Source organism: Taudactylus pleione, unplaced genomic scaffold (assembly GCF_031769625.1).
Source record: "Taudactylus pleione unplaced genomic scaffold, aTauple2 ptg000007l, whole genome shotgun sequence".
Lineage (NCBI taxonomy): Eukaryota > Metazoa > Chordata > Amphibia > Anura > Myobatrachidae > Taudactylus > Taudactylus pleione.
In genome coordinates, this window is record NW_028284410.1 from 28,133,183 (window position 1) to 28,146,589 (window position 13,407).

Genomic DNA, 13,407 nt, shown 5'->3' on the forward strand with positions numbered 1-13,407 from the left:
ATCAACCCTGGCAGTCTGTCCTATGTGCGCAAGCTCGCAAAGGGGACGTGGTTAAGTTTCAAGGGGGGACATGCCGTGAGTCACAGGGGCTGGCCTCGCAACACGCCCCCTCTCTTCCCAGCCCACTGCCGCCTCCCCTTCCCTCCCCCGGTGCTAATACCCTGTATCCGGCGGCGTTGGGTGGAGGGTGGGGGTACTTCCGCCCTCCTCAAACTTTCCCAGAGACTATCGGTCCTTTTGGCAAATCCCAGAACTGCCAGATGGCCAATCCGGCCCTGGTGCCATCTGAGTTCAAACTTTTTCGCTGATCTCGGCTTTTCGCTTGTAATTGAATATGGGCCTTAGAGTGTCAAAAACAAGCATTGAAGGGGTTATGACTTGTTAAATGGAGCCCCAAGTGTGAAAAAGAGGAATTTGCTCCAAACTGCATATTGCTTGCTATAAGCTGCAGGCAATGTGCTATAGACTACAAATGGTTTGGGAGAATGCAAATTGCCACAAACCAGAAGATTTGAGATTTCACCCTTCGAACAGCAGCAGAACAAATTTTGTGTTTTGGATCTAAAAACCGCATGTGATATATACAGTTTCCAAACCGCATACAATACCGCTAATCAGTAATTCTCACCCTAAGGCTAATTCTAATTGCAAGACATGGATCATAGCAGGTGTACATTAGATGCTAATTTATTTTCCTTGGGAAGCAAAAATCTATGGACCATTTATTGAATAGATCCAAATGTACCATAGTTTAGTCCGTACAGCAATTAGGGTCAATAAAAAATAAACAAAACAAAAAACATTTGGCAGAATGCTATGAGTTCTGATGTCAACACCGAGAGGTGCATAGATTATTTTCATTCTTGTACAATTTAGATCAATGTTTTACTGTACGGTAAATTGAATACAGAGTAATAATGTTTATCCCAATCTGTGAACAGGTGCTTAACATTACATTACAATTTTTACATTTCTCATAAAGCATTAACAAATAGGTTTAAGAGATCTCACTGCTTTAATTCAGGTTTTTAGTTAAATGTTTTTTGTTACCCTAGTGCCCAGTCAGACAATAAAATATAAAAGCTGGTTTGGTACCAGTTCTTTTTGTGCCTCTGTTCTAAAAAAAAATACCAGTCTGTAATCAATTTCCATCTACAACTTCTGCAAAGTACACTTTAATTACTGGATTACCATCCAATCCACAAAAGGCAAAAATGTTGAATTAAAAATCACAAAACTGAACAACTTCTTAACATCTGTAGATTAATTCTCTAAAATTGCCCATTGAATTTTAACATGCTAAACTGTACATATCAAAAGTGTTTGCCATTTAATTAATGGAAAAAGACATATTGTACTGTGTATAGGGGTATTTTTTCCTAATAATTACTGTGAATTATTCACCACAATAGCCCACCCACGTCAGATTAAAAGAGCTAATTATTTTTATTCTATTATAGAAAATTCAAAGTGACACAAAATTGAAGTTGATATGCAGAAATTGAATCAGTCGCTCTCTTGGAGTTCAACTGTGCTGCTTATCTTCCTCATTCTTCTGGGATACTTAGATATTTAGCTTAATAAGTGTTACATTTCTGTGTATTGTTATTTTCAGCTGGTTAAGCTTAACTAATGAAAGTTGCTAACAGCATAATTTACTACTTGGAGTGCACTTATGGGGGTTTCCTGTTGCCCAGACATTTTGTCCATGTTTCATTGATCCCCCATTGACTTCAAAATGCATATTGGTCAGATGAAGAAGATTTAGTGGAATAGGGTGATAATGTATTTCCACTTAATCAATCAACATTCAGGAAAAAAGTAAACAAGGAGATGAACCTTCCAGGGCCCAGACAGTCCACAACAATCTGGCAGACAAAGTGCCACCACACACAGCCACAATGACCATTTAGAGTATATGAGAAACCTTTTATCTGTTTATATAGTATAATTAATACTGTAATACTATACTATAGAATATTTGTAGTGTATTTTTATTAATACTGTATTATATACACTTGGTTCTGTATAAGGAGATCAATGTGTACATATCTATAGTATTTTATATACTGTGCACTTTATGTGGAGATAAATATTTACTGTATATACATCTTTGGTATATTATACCCTGTGCCCTGTGTCGGGAGCAGCAGCGGCTCCTGCCCTCTTACTTGAGGGGAGCTGCCGCTGCTGCTGGCTTGGGTCCCAGCACCTGCTCAATGAATCAGGCAGGCGTAGGTACTGGTGCATGTGCATGAGCGGCGGTAGTGCCACGCATGTGCACACTTAGCACCAACTTCTCAGGGCTGCATTGCTTGCAGCCCCAAGAAGCCCTGTAGGGCTGCCAGAAAGGCAGAGAAGCGGCTTCCACTGGTAGCCGCTCTCTGCTGATCGCAGCCCGGTCTGGCAGTCCCAGGGGGAGGAGACACATCCCCCTGGCTGCCTGTCTTCAGCGTAACTGGCAGGTGGCTCTTACAATGGGAAGCCACCTCCAGTCACAGTGAAGCCAGTGCAGTCACGGACTGCACTGGCTCACTGAATTGGTGGATTTTACTAGGGGGTCTGCAGCCTCCCAGCCCCTAGGTAAGATCTGCCAGTGGTCGGGAGGTCAATGGGAATGAGGGTAGGCATGAGGAAAAGTGACAAATGGGTTATTAGAGAAAGGAAGAATGGGGAATGAAATACAGGCCGAATTTGTTGTGGACCACAAATGTAACCCTTAGTTTGTCCCACCTCCTAAAATTGGAATTAATATGTAATGAATACCGACAGTGGCATCCCGATAGTTGGTATCCCAACAGGGGTCGGGTAAGTATACTTACCCTCCCTCCTTCCCCCCTAACCCTAATCCTCCATTTTTGTAGCCTAACCCTAACCCTCCCCACCTCACACCCTAACCCTCCTCATTAGTGCCTGATCCTAACCCGCCCCCAGTGGTGCCTAACCCTCTTTCCTGGGGTGCCTAACCGTAACCTCCCACCCCAAAACCTAACCCTAATCCCGATACGCTCCCTAAACCTAACCCTCCCCCCCCCGCGGTTATCGCTAAGGGTGCCCCGGACTTACCTCATTTGTGCTGGTGCCTATCTTAAGTCCTTTGTCGGGATTACCCTGTCGGTATTGAGAGTGGCAGCATCGTGGCTGCCGGTCTCATAACTACATCCCCCTGAATATATCATCATGTTGATATCACTGCTGCTATTTAATGTCCCAACACCAACCATTGTCGCAGTGGGTGGAGTGATTTTGGGCACAGGAGGGTTGACGTAAGGCTCTTTTTATACTAAGCTTCATATCAAACATTTCTTTGTGGGGTCTGATTCTTTTTAGGGACCCTACAGTGCAGAGGTTGATATCAGGACCTACTTCTCTTATACAGTTTATTTTTGTTGTACTACATGGTAGCTATTCAAAGCAAACATGTTAATTCAAGATATAGAACAACAAACGCTCCTCCTCTGAGGTATATGAATAAAGTCACTTTAAAACAATAGTTCTCCTTAGTAGGAATGAGGACTTCCTCCATTGGACACATTTGAGATCCTTCCAGGATATATATATAGACAGCCCTCTGTTAATACACACTCCAGACAGAGCCCCTTCGGTGTCAGACAGCACCTCAAGAAATCACACTATGGAGTCTACTATAGTGAAGTACTGTCATATTTATTATAAAAAAGATATAGATTGCACATCATATATATGTCTCAAATAAAAACAAGATGGCAGCGTACCAGACAAAACCTTTTCAGAAAGGCACAGTGAAATAGCATTTAGGGGTGATAATGCTACCCCAAAGCAGTTCACCTTCCCTGGCAGCCCCCACAGAACACCAACACGTTTCGGCTAGCAGCCTTTATCAAGGTATAACTCTCTGTATACCATTACATATATAGGGGTGTTCTGATAGTCCCGCCTTTCACTGTGATGTCGGTGTGGTTCGGGCTTATAGGAGTGATGTCTTAGGTTTTAAAACCCATAATCCAAATCCAGAACATACCATTCATCACAATGTGATGTTTAGTGTATTGTGCATCTTTAAATAACTCTTACCTGTGTCTTACAAAATGCGGCTTTGCGTTCCACTTACTGGAAAGCATACCGCTTCGGCCGGAAGTAAGGTTGCTATGTTCCAAGTTGTAGTAGTGTATTTCACCTACTGGAACATGCCCCGCTCTTACCGGAATTCTATGGTTATGCGCTCCACTCATTGAAACGCATGCTCTAGTGTTCCGAGGTAATTGTCAGCTGACCGGTGGGGTCGTTAGATTCCATGCACGTATTCCCATAAGGGAGGGTCCGTATACCGTTACCATGGCAACCCATAAACATGATGTAAACAAAAACATAGGAGGTGGGAATTAGTAATAAATTCTATGTGGTTCCCCCTGACGGTCCAAGAACCTTTTATCTGTTATATATTAATATTACCCGGAAAACACCTTAATCATTGATATAATGTTCCTTGGCAACTAGTTTTAAATATTGCACATCTGTCCTTTTCAAATACGAAACAATGTTAATATAATACCAATAATTAAAAATAATCATCATTCAAAAACATACTAAAAAATCAACATTAATTAAAAAAAGGGGCTACCAGAGGATAAATAAAACTTTAACAATAAATAAATTACAATAAAAATACAGACATTTAGGTAAAACTACTTATCAAATGATAAAATCACCTAAAATTACAAAGAAGATAAATGAAAAATATACCCTGCCCACCTCCTACATAGATATCTAATCACCCTGTGGGACCGCTAGGGGCGAATAAACACTCATATGAAAAGAATGTGGTAAGCAGGGCTAAATTTAAAACTCTATAAAAACCATTTTAATTCAAAATCGCTATTCAGGCCGAAAGGTGCTAAGCTTTTAATTTAATTTATTAGCCTCATTTCTGTTTTCGCTAATATAGTCCCCGTACGCTTGGTACTCCAATTACTCTCTACTGTCTTGATACCTATAATGGATTTGATCTCTCTAGTAGAGGAATTATGTTTCTCTTTAAGGTGCAGAGATAGCGAATGGTTTTCAAAACCCTTTTTTATATTTCGCAGATGCTCTGCCCATCTAGCTCTTAGCCTCCTTATAGTCCTTCCTACATATTGTAATCCACACTTGCACTCTATCATATATATGCAGTTGGTGGTATTACAGGTAATAAATTTGTTTATTTTAAAACTTTGTTTAGTGGTTGTGGACCAAAATTCTTCCATTTTAGATGCTTGATTGGTGTGAACTACATGTTCTGCACCGGTGAAAACCTTTTGTCCTTATCCTACCTGTCTTTTTATCGGGTATAGCACTTTTTAATGGTCGATATTTAAAATTAGGTGCTCTTCTATAAGTAAACTTCGGGAATGGAAGGAATAATTTTTTTTATAATAGGGTCCTGCTTTAAAATAAACCAATTTTTTCTAAAAATGTGTTCTAAAGTTTTATGTTGATAGTTATAGGTAGTAATAAAGGATATTGGCAGTAGGTTTCTTATCTCCTTGTCTTTCTTATATTCCAGCAGAGTATCTTGTGGTATATTTTTATATTCTTCTATGGTGTTTTCAATCCCTGCTGCATCATACCCTTTATCAACAAAGTAGTCTTTTAGTTCTTGTGCCTGAGTTTCAAAAATGTATATTTCTGTACAATTTCTATGTATATGTTGAATCTGACTCTTTTTGAGCCATGTTTGATGGTGATGGCTTCTTTTACTAATATACGAATTACTATCCGTAGACTTTGTGTAATTCTTGGTAGCTAATTTATCTTGATTCTTGTATACCGTGAGGTCTAAAAAGTTAACCTCTTCTTTATGTATAGTAAAAGTTAGTGAAATATTACAATAATTAGTATTAAGACTCTCACAGAACTCTCTTAAAATATCCTCAGGTCCATTCCATATAATAAAATATCGTCGATAAAACGTATCTAAATGGGTAAAAGTTTGCTAAAAGGGTTATTATTCCAAATATGTAAATCTTCCCACCACCCCACAAAAAGATTTGCATAAAATGGGGCGAATTTACTACCCATAGCGGTACCTATTGTTTGAATATAATACTGTCCTTGAAACCAAAAAAAGTTATTCTGTAGAAAAAAGGTGATGGCGTCTTTTAGAAATGTTAATTTCATATTATCATATTCTCCCTCATATTTATTAAATGTGTGCTCTATGGCATCTATGCCTAATTTATGTTCTATAATTGTATATGAAGAGCATTCATCGGCTATGACTAAAAAATGGTCTTCTGTAATCTGCATGCTTTTTAGTTTTTTATCACATCTATACTTTTTAACGTAAGATCTTAATTTGATTACTTCTGGTTGTAGGTAGTGGTTCACAAAATGTGATAAATTCGAGGATACTGAATCTGTACTAGCAATTATAGGACGGCCTGGGGGATTAATAGGGTCTTCATGAATCTGGTAGGACATACATCTTTATGAATCTTTGGTAGGACATACATCACAGGTAAGCTTGTTTGATCCCTATATATATCCTGGAAGGATCTCAAAAAGACTGTGTCCATTGGAGGAAGTCCTCATTCCTACTAAGGAGAACTATTGTTTTAAAATGACTTTATTCATATACCTCAGAGGAGGAGCACTTTGTTGTTCTATATATTAATTAGTGTACTACTGTATGACATGTGTAGTTCACAAAGAGTTTTTAAAGCTGCCCCTCATTTTTTGGATCACAGGGAATATATATATTTTGTTTCATGTTAATTCAAAAGACAGAATTATTTTCAAATAATCATTTATGTGCTATGCTCTCCCCTGGGCAGGCATTCTTCAGATAGCGCAGCAGGATGTCGGAGGATATCGCCGTCTGAGCAAACTCTATACTCTTCAAATCCAGCTCTCTTTTTAAGCTTTTAAACAGCACTATTCTGACTATCTGTATACCTATTCTTTTTGACACTTACAACATGGACCTAAGGAACTATGTGATAAAGCAAAACTGTGACATAGGGCCTGATTCAGCAGCAATCGCTAATGCAACAATGTACGCAGATCGAGCGACTGTTAGTCATTGTGCATGCATATAAGCTGCGCTTTGTGTGCACTGCGATCACACTACAATTACGTACACACAGAGGAATCTATCGCAGAGTGAGTGACAGGCTGTGAGTGTTTGGGGGTGGTGATGAGGGAGCATTCTTGCCAATCAGGGAGTCTCCCTGAAATAGTAGCAATCTCCCAGACTCCCTGAAGAGTCTAGTAATCTCCTTGATTACACCATAACCCATTATGAAGCTGTTATATAAGAGTATAAACAGATATATACGTTCAAATTGGATTATTAGTATAATTTTCCTGCATTGGTTATAAGGCACAATGGGGCAGATGTATTAATCTCTGGAAAGTGATAAAGTGGAGAGTGATAAAAGACCAGCCAATCAGCTCCCAATTGTCATTTTTCAAAAACAATGTGTAACATGACAGTTGGGAGCTGATTGTTTTTTTGTTTATCACTTTCCACGTTATCACTTCCTAGAGCTTCAAACATCTGCCCCAATCATCCCTATGGCTACATGCATTTTCTGAAAAGAATCGGTATGTTTTCATCAACAAGCAGATCTTACTAACTGCTTTGGATCTTGTTTACATTTTGGATGTAAGCCAATTTTATGAACTGCCTCAGATGTGGCCGTACACGTCCACTTTACCATCGCGCTTGTAGGTGCTGCTTTCACATGAAATGCTCTTTCAATAGTAGGCAAGTATACAGGGGAGTGGTCGGAAAAACGCAGACGTGCCTGTCCGTTTGAACACCATTGCTTGGGTGTGCATAAATTAGCCACAGCGACTGCATATGCAGCTTGAGAGCGAGCTGACTGTGTGTGAGGAGACATGCAGTTTCTGCGGCTGGTCAGCCTTGGTGTAAATGCTGTGTATCTGTGCGATGTACTATGATGGTACCTATGATTACACAGAAGAGTGACATTGGACGGATGTGAGAAAGCAGTAGTGGGCGTCTTAATGCTGGATGAGCTTTGGAAAGCATTAGCATATTTTCGCAGCTGCGTTCCGTGCAAATTTGCAGCTGTGAACGCAATAGTGATCCTTACTGAATCAGGCCCATAATCTCTTTAAGCTAAAGAATAGTATAGGCAGTTGATAATCTGATAAATGTTCTATCCAAATGGGAGAATTATTTTTTTTTTTATTATCCATGTTGTAAATACATTTTCATTTTTTTTCAGCTTGGAATTTTTACTTGGCTCTAGAAGTAATTATTTTTTTACGAATGTTAAATACACAAATAATTGTAATAAATAATGCAGCATATTGACAAAAGCTAGAAATAAAAGTACTGTATGTAAATCACTCTGCACAGGGTTCTATAGATTGATACCTGATAAATATGGGTGGAATGACACTTAACAATTTGTGCTTGAAATAACCTGATGAATTTAATACTGCTGTAGTCTCTCATTGAAAGGTAAAATCATGCTCTCCCTAAGATAAAAGTTGCATGAATAATTAATTAATTGCAGAAAACGCTTACATTTCCTAAATTCACTGTCACGTTGTATCTGTTTAAAATTGTCATGAGATACAATATATAAATTGCACACACTTAAATGACTAATATAGAGCGCTGTGCTTCCGTTATGTGACGGTAATACCCCAATAGACAAATAATTGCATGGGCTGTATTGACAAGGGAGTCTAAGAAGCGCACAGTCTCATATATACAAGCCCATTATGATACACTTACTCTTCTGTGGAACTGGAAGTGATTATAGGCTTTTACTAGGGGTGAGCGGGTTCGGATTTCTGAAATCCGAACCCCCCCGAGCCCCCCCGATCCGAGTCCGATCCGAGTCAGGCTCGACTTTTCCCGCCTGACTCGGATCTGAAATCGAGGCAAAACGTCATCATCCCGCCTTCCGAGTCTCGCAGGTTTTGGATCCTATATAAGGTACCCGCGTCGGCGCCATTTTCTCACTCGGCTGTGGACAGTGAAGAGGGAGGGTGGGAGTTAGGGCTGTGTAGTGTAGTGTAGTGTAGTGCTGCTGTTGTCCACTACTTCAAAGTCCATAGGGGCTGGCTGTGTTGTGCTGTGCTGCTGTTGTTAATAGGGGCTGTGTCCACTACTTCAAAGTCCATAGGGGCTGGCTGGACTGTGTTGTGCAGTCAGTTCTCCATAGGGGCTGTGTCCACTCCAAAGTCCTGTGCAGTGTCCCAGTCCTAAAGGGGTGCTGTAGTGTTGTCCAGGGGGTGCTCTGTCCATCAGGGGTGCTCCCCCCAAGTGCTAAAAAAATAATATATTTTCTGTGTTTGTGAATTGTGTGCGCAGTAGCCGCACGTGCATCAACAAAGTAGTGCCAAGCGTGCGCCTGTGTCATAAGTAAAGGGCCGGCTGGCTTGACCGTTAAAGGGTGCTGTAACTCCCAAAGTACACTCCAGTCCAAACCAAAAAAAAAATAATTTTCTGTGTTTGTGAATTGTGTGCGCAGTAGCCGCACGTGCATCAACAAAGTAGTGCCAAGCGTGCGCCTGTGTCATAAGTAAAGGGCCGGCTGGCTTGACCGTTAAAGGGTGCTGTAACTCCCAAAGTTCACTCCAGTCCAAACAAAAAAATATATATATTTTCTGTGTTTGTGAATTGTGTGCGCAGTAGCCGCACGTGCATCAACAAAGTAGTGCCAAGCGTGTGCCTGTGTCATAAGTAAAGGGCCGGCTGGCTTGACCGTTAAAGGGTGCTGTAACCCCCAAAGTACACTCCAGTCCAAACCAAAAAAAAAATATTTTCTCTGTTTGTGAATTGTGTGCGCAGTAGCCGCACGTGCATCAACAAAGTAGTGCCAAGCGTGCGCCTGTGTCATAAGTAAAGGGCCAGCTGGCTTGACCATTAAAGGGTGCTGTAACTCCCAAAGTACACTCCAGTCCAAACCAAAAAAAAAATAATTTTCTGTGTTTGTGAATTGTGTGCGCAGTAGCCGCACGTGCATCAACAAAGTAGTGCCAAGCGTGCGCCTGTGTCATAAGTAAAGGGCCGGCTGGCTTGACCGTTAAAGGGTTCTGTAACTCCCAAAGTACACTCCAGTCCAAACCAAAAAAAAAAATATTTTCTGTGTTTGTGAATTGTGTGTGCAGTAGCCGCACGTGCATCAACAAAGTAGTGCCAAGCGTGCGCCTGTGTCATAAGTAAAGGGCCGGCTGGCTTGACCGTTAAAGGGTGCTGTAATCCCCAATGTACACTCCAAACCAAAAAAATATATATTTTCTGTGTTTGTGAATTGTGTGCGCAGTAGCCGCACGTGCATCAACAAAGGAGCAGCGCCAAGCGTGCGCCTGTGTCCCATAAGTAAAGAGCCGGCTGGCTCATTTCTTAAAGGCTGGTGTAACCCACAAAGTGCACTACTCTCCAGCAAAAATAAAAAAATATTCTCTGTGTTTTGCCGCACGTATATATCAAATCGATATAACATAAATGGAGGACCAAACTTTCTCCGATAAAAATAAAATAGAGAAAGATCAAGAACCACTTCCTCCTAGTGCTGAAGCTGCTGCCACTAGTCATGACATAGACGATAACATGCCATCAACGTCGTCTGCCAAGGCCGATGCCCAATGTCATAATAGAGGGCACATACAATCCCAAATGACAAAGTTCAGGAAAATGACCTTGAAAAAAACATTTAAATCAGCTGAAGAGAAACGTAAACTTGCCAATATGCCATTTACGACACGGAGTGGCAAGGAACGGCTAAGGTCGATCCCTAGTATGTTCATGACTAGTGGTTCAGCTTCACGTGACGATGGAAGCCCTCCTCCCACTAAAAAAATCAAAAGAGTTAAGCTGGCAAAAGCACAGCGAAGAACTGTGCTTTCTAAGAAGATATCACAAATCCCCAAGGAGAGTCCAAGTGTGGTGGTGGTTGCGATGCCTGACCTTCCCAGCACTGGACGGGAAGAGGTGGCTCTTTCCACCATTTGCACGCCCCCTGCAAGTGCTGAAAGGAGCACCCACAGTCCACTTGCTGATATGCAAATTGAAGATGTCACTGTTGAAGTACAACAGGATGAGGATACTGGTGTAGCTGGCGCTGAGGAGGAAGTTGGCGAGGAGGATTCTGATGGTGATGTGGTTTGTTTAAATCAGGCTCCGGGGGAGACAGTTGTTGTCCGTGGGATGAAAAAGCCCATCACGGTCATGCCTGGGCAGAAGACCAAACATTCCACCTCTTTGGTCTGGCAATATTTCTATCCAAATCCGGACAACAACTGTCTTGCCATATGTACCATATGTAAAGGTGAAATAAGTAGGGGTAGGGACGTCAACCACCTAGGAACATCCTCCCTTATACGGCACCTGCAGCGCGTTCATAAAAAGTTACTGTCAAGTTCAGAAACTTTGGCTAAGACCGTAAGCAGTCCAGGGACACCTAAATCCCATTGTCCTGTTGTATCCAAGTGCCTGCAAACCACACCATCAACTCCCTCCTCGTCAATTTCCTCCTTAGTCAGGATCGGAAGTAGTCCTGCAGGCCATGTCACTGGCATGACTGACTCTCCTATCCGGGATTCCTCCGGAGGATCCTGCATTGCTACGCCTACTGCTGCTGCTGTTGCTGCTGCTGGGAGTCGTTCATCATACCAGAGAGGAAGTAGGAACAGCACTACTTTTACTAAACAATTGACCCTCTAACAGTCCTTAGCGAGGAGGATGAAGTACGACAGCAGTCATCCTGAAGCAAAACGTATAACTGAGGCCTTGACTGCTATGTTGGTGTTAGACGTGCATCCGGTATCCGCCATTAGTGCAGTGGGATTTAGACAATTGATGGAGGTAGTGTGTCCCCGGTTCCAAATCCCGTCTAGATTCCACTTCACTAGGCAGGCGATACCGAGACTGTACAGAAACGTCAGAAAAAGTGTCCTCAGTGTCCTGAAAAATGCCGTTGTACACAATGTCCACTTAACCACGGACATGTGGACAAGTGGAACAGGGCAGACTAAGGACTATATGTCTGTGACAGCCCACTGGGTAGATGTATCACCTTACGCAGCAACAGCAGCAGCGTCACCAGTAGCAGCATCTCAGAAACGCCAGCTCGTTCCAAGGCAGGCTACGCTGTGTATCACCGGTTTCAGTAAGAGGCACACCGCCGACAACCTCTTAGAGAAACTGAGGGAAATCATCGCCCAGTGGCTTACCCCACTTAGACTCTCCTGGGGATTTGTGATATCTGACAACGCCACCAATATTGTGCGGGCATTACATCTGGGCAAATTCCAGCACGTCCCATGTTTTGCTCACACAATAAACTTGGTGGTGCAGAATTTTATGAAAAGCGACAGGGGCGTGCAGGAGACGCTTTGGGTGGCCCAAAATATTTCTGGCCACTTTCGCCATTCAGCGACTGCGTGCCGAAGACTGGAGCGCCAGCAAACACTCTTGAACCTGCCCCGCAATCACCTGAAGCAAGAGGTTGTGACGCGGTGGAACTCAACCCTCTATAAGCTTCAAGGGATGGAGGAGCAGCAAAAGGCCATACAAGCTTATACATCCACCTATGACATAGGCAAAGGAGGGGGTATGCACCTGACTCAAGCGCAGTGGAGAATGATTTCCGTGTTGTGCAAGGTTCTCCAGCCCTTCGAACTTGCCACACGTGAAGTCAGTTCAGACACTGCCAGCTTGAGTCAGGTCATTCCCCTCATCAGGCTTTTGCAGAAGCAGCTGGAGAAAGTGAAGGAGGAGCTAAGATGGAGCGATTCCGCTCGGCATGTGGGACTTGTGGATGAAGCCCTTCATTCGCTTTGCCAGGATTCCAGGGTGGTCAATCTGTTGAAATCAGACCACTACATTTTGGCCACCGTGCTCAATCCTAGGTTTAAAGCCTATGTGGTGTCTCTCTTTCCGGCTGACACAAGCCTGCAGAGGCGCAAAGACCTGCTGGTGAACACACTGTCAGCTGAAGTGGAACGTGACACATCAACAGCTCCTTCTTCATTTTCTCCCGCAACTGGGGCTGCCAGGAAAAAACTTAGGTATCCTAAGCAACCCGCTGGCGGTGATGCAGGGCAGGCAGGACCAAGTTTGGACATCTGGTCCGGACTGAAGGACCTGGCAACAATTTCTGACATGTCTACTGTCACTGCATATGATACTGTCACCATTGACAGAATGGTGGAGGATTACATCGGTGACAGCATCCAAGTAGGCATGTCAGACAGTCCATACCTGTACTGGCAGGAAAAAGAGGCAATTTGGAGGCCCCTGTACAAACTGGCTCTATTTTACCTGAGTTGCCCCCCCTCCAGTGTGTACTCCGAAAGAGTGTTTAGTGCAGCCAGGAACCTTGTCAGCGAAAGGCGTAGGAGGTTGCTTCCACAGAATGTGGAGAAGATGATGTTCATCAAAATGAATTATCAGCTCTT

General features: G+C 42.5%; 1 protein-coding gene across 1 annotated transcript in view; it reads left to right on the forward strand.

Moving 5' to 3' along the window:
- CSMD2 (CUB and Sushi multiple domains 2) overlaps positions 1-13,407 on the forward strand; it is a 1,115,355-nt gene that overhangs the window by 161,562 nt on the left and 940,386 nt on the right. The gene's annotated exons all lie outside the window — the stretch shown is intronic.